This window comes from Oncorhynchus gorbuscha, linkage group LG18 (genome assembly GCF_021184085.1).
Source record: "Oncorhynchus gorbuscha isolate QuinsamMale2020 ecotype Even-year linkage group LG18, OgorEven_v1.0, whole genome shotgun sequence".
Classification (NCBI taxonomy): Eukaryota; Metazoa; Chordata; class Actinopteri; order Salmoniformes; family Salmonidae; genus Oncorhynchus; species Oncorhynchus gorbuscha.
Window position 1 is genome coordinate 5,093,878 of NC_060190.1, and position 3,791 is coordinate 5,097,668.

Consider the following 3,791-nt stretch of genomic DNA (forward strand, 5'->3'; position numbering starts at 1 on the left):
TGTAAGCAATAGATTAAATAATTATTCATACATCTAATCAACAATCGAGCGCGGAAATCTCAACCCTGCACCAGACACTACAGCCTCTACCTTAATGAAGAATTGATTCAAAACAAATATCTATATATATATATATATATATATTGTTCCAGAGAAATAACTGACATTGAATGTTCCATTCCTCAACTCGCTTTCATCATAACTACTGTGTTCTAAACAAGTGTTCCAAATGGCACCCTATTCCCTTTATAGTGCACTTAGTTAAAAAAAATAGTGCACTATATAGGGAATAGGGTGCTATTTGGGACATACAGACATATGCCTTAAGCTACTTATTTAAAGAGGCTTGACAAAGAAGAGTTGTGCGTGAAGTGTGAGGACTTACTAAATCTGACACTGAATGGGGCTGTAGCTCAAGGCACAAACGTCAGTTTACCTGCTTGTTGAAAGGTGGTCTGCTGAATGAAGGATTGTCAATATTTCTTTCCTTCTTTCTTTCCCTCTAAAAGACAAGTTAGCCGGTCTATCTTTTCTCCTTTCTCTCTCTCTTCCTCAGAGGTACTTAGTTTCCTCAGTCAGATTCTGCCCAATGAAATCAATGTAATACTAAACTTTGATCACCTAGTTGGCTATTAAGTCATGTATCACTCCTACTGCAAGTGGCTCTGGATAAGAGCGTTGAGCATCTGCTAAATGACTAACGTGCCAAAAGAGGCCGTGGTTGAAGGTTGAAGAGCGTCTGCTAAATATTTTTTATTTAACTTTTGTTTAACTAGGCAAGTCAGTTAAGAATAAATTCTTAGTTACAATGACAGCCTAGAAAACTGCCTTGTTCAGGGGCAGAACGACAGATTTGTACCTTGTCAGCTCAGGGATTTAACATGTCAATGTCAGAGACACCGTGGTTGAAGGTTTTCAAAACATCAAGACGACATCGCAGAAGAAGTCACACATTTCAATCATTTAATTTCTCAATGCAGCCCATCTCCAAGGAGACAAAACATACATAGCAAATGTAAAAAGCATTCATAAACATATAAAGCTTCAGGGTCAATTCCCTTTCAATTCAGGAAGGGAAATGAGATACCTAGTCAGTTGCACAACACAATGCATTCAACTGAAATGTGTCTCCTGTATGTATTTCATCAAACCCCTCTGAATCAGAGGTGCAGGGTTCTGCCTTAATCAATGTCCACGTCGATTAAGTACACTGACATTTCAATTCCAATTCTCTTCCAATACTTTTCAATGAGGAAAATTTGGGATTTGTTCACTTTCTGAAATGACTGGAATTGAAATGTTATTGACCCTAACCTTGACATATACAGTTGAAGTGGGAAGTTTACATACACCTTGGCCAAATACATTTAAACTCAGGTTTTCACAATTCCCCGACATTTAATCCTAGTAAAAATTCCCTGTCTCAGGTCAGTTAGGATCACTACTTTATTATAAGAATGAGAAATGTCAGAATAATAGTAGAGAGAATGATTGATCTCCGCTTTGATTTCTTTCATCACATCCCAGTGGGTCAGGAGTTTACATTCACTCAATTAGTATTTGGTAGCATTGCCTTTAAATGGTTTAACTTGGGTCAAACGTTTCGAGTAGCCTTCCACAAGCTTCCCACTATAAGTTGGGTGAATTTTGTCCCATTCCTCTTAACAGAGCTGGTATAACTGAGTCAGGTTTGTAGGCCTCCTTGCTCGTACATGGTTTTTCAGTTCTGCCCACAAATCTTCCATGGGATTGAGGTCAGGGCCTTGTGATGGCCACTCCAATACCTTGACTTTGTTGTCCTTAAGCCATTTTGCCTCAACTTTGGAAGTATGCTTGGGGTCAATGTCCATTTGGAAGACCCATTGCGACCAAGTTTTAACTTCCTGACTGATGTCTTGAGATATTGCTTCAATATATCCACATCATTTTCTTAACTCATGATGCCATCTATTTTGTGAAGTGCACCAGTCCCTCCTGCAGAGAATCACCCCCACGCTTCACAGTTGGGATGAGGTTCTTCGGCCTGCATGCATCCCATTTTTTCCTCCAAACATAACGATGGTCATTATGGCCAAACAGTTCTATTTTTGTTTCATCAGACCAGAGAACATTTCTCTAAAAGGCACAATCTTTGTCCCCACCTGCAGTTGCAAACCATAGTCTGGCCTTTTTATGGCGGTTTTAGAGCAGTGGCTTCTACCTTGCAGAGCGGTCTTTCAGGTTATGTCAATATAAGACTTGTTTTACTGTGGATATAGATACTGTTGTTCCTGTTTCCTCCAGCATCTTCACAAGGCCCTTTGCGGTTTTTCTGTGATTGATTTGCACTTTTCGCACCAAAGTTCGTTCATCTCTAGGAGACAGAACGGGTCTCCTTCCTGAGCGGTATGACGGCTGCGTGGTCCCATGGTGTTTATACTTGCGTACTATTGTTTGTACAGATGAACGTCGTACCATCAGGCATTTGGAAATTGCTCCCAAGGATGAACCAGACTTGTGGCGGTCTACATTATTTATTTTGAGGTATTGGCTGATTTCTTTAGTTTTTCCCATGTCAAGCAAAGAGGCACCAAGTTTGAAGGTAGGCCTTGAAATACATCCACAGGTACACCTCCAATTGACTCAAATTATGTAAATTAGTCTATCAGAAGCTTCTAAAGCTATAACATCATTTTCTGGAATTTTCCAAGCTGTTTAAAGGCACAGTCAACTTAGTTTATGTAAACTTCTGACCCACTGGAATTGTGATACAGTGAAATATAAGTGAAATAGTCTGTCTGTAAACAATTGTTGGAAAAATGACTTATGTCATGCACAAAGTAGATGTCCTAACCAACTTGCCAAAACTATAGTTTGTTAACAAGAAATGTGTGGAGTGGTTGAAAAACAAGTTAATGATTCCAACCTAAGTGTATGTAACCTTCTGACTTCAACTGTACATAAAATGTATATAATCACACATAAAATAAACATACGTTAGATATACATGATTTGATAACTATCAAAAAAAATGTAATCACTTCAACTGCTCATCTCTCCTCCAACCAGACCAAATACGAATAAAGAGGAGAGAAAGAGAGAGTGAAGAGGCAGGTAGAGTAGGAGGGAGTGGGGTGGAAAGAGAGAGAGTGAAGAGGCAGGTAGAGTAGGAGGGAGTGGGGTGGAGAGAGAGAGTGAAGAGGCAGGTAGAGTAGGAGGGAGTGGGTGGAAAGAGAGAGAAGAGGCAGGTAGAGTAGGAGGGAGTGGGGTGGAAAGAGAGAGAAGAAGAGGCAGGGAGAGTAGGAGGGAGTGGGGTGGAAAGAGAGAGAGTGAAGAGGCAGGTAGAGTAGGAGGGAGTGGGGTGGAAAGAGAGAGAGTGAAGAGGCAGGTAGAGTAGGAGGGAGTGGGGTGGAAAGAGAGAGAGTGAAGAGGCAGGTAGAGTAGGAGGGAGTGGGGTGGAAAGAGATCAACAGAAAGCTACAGTAACAAGAGACAGCTGAGATGAGTCCCTTCACTTGTCAGCCCATTACATAGTGTCACCTGCACTGATAACCCCCACATCATTCAACCCCTCTCCTCCTTCCCTTGTTCACAGACAGACTGATAACCCCACATCATTCAACCCCTCTCCTCCTTCCCTTGTTTACAGACAGACTGATAACCCCACATCATTCACTCCCCTCTCCTCCTTCCCTTGTTCACAGACAGACTGATAACCCCACATCATTCATCCCCCTCTCCTCCTTCCCTTGTTCACAGACAGACTGATAACCCCACATCATTCATCCCCCTCTCCTCCTTCCCTTGTTCAC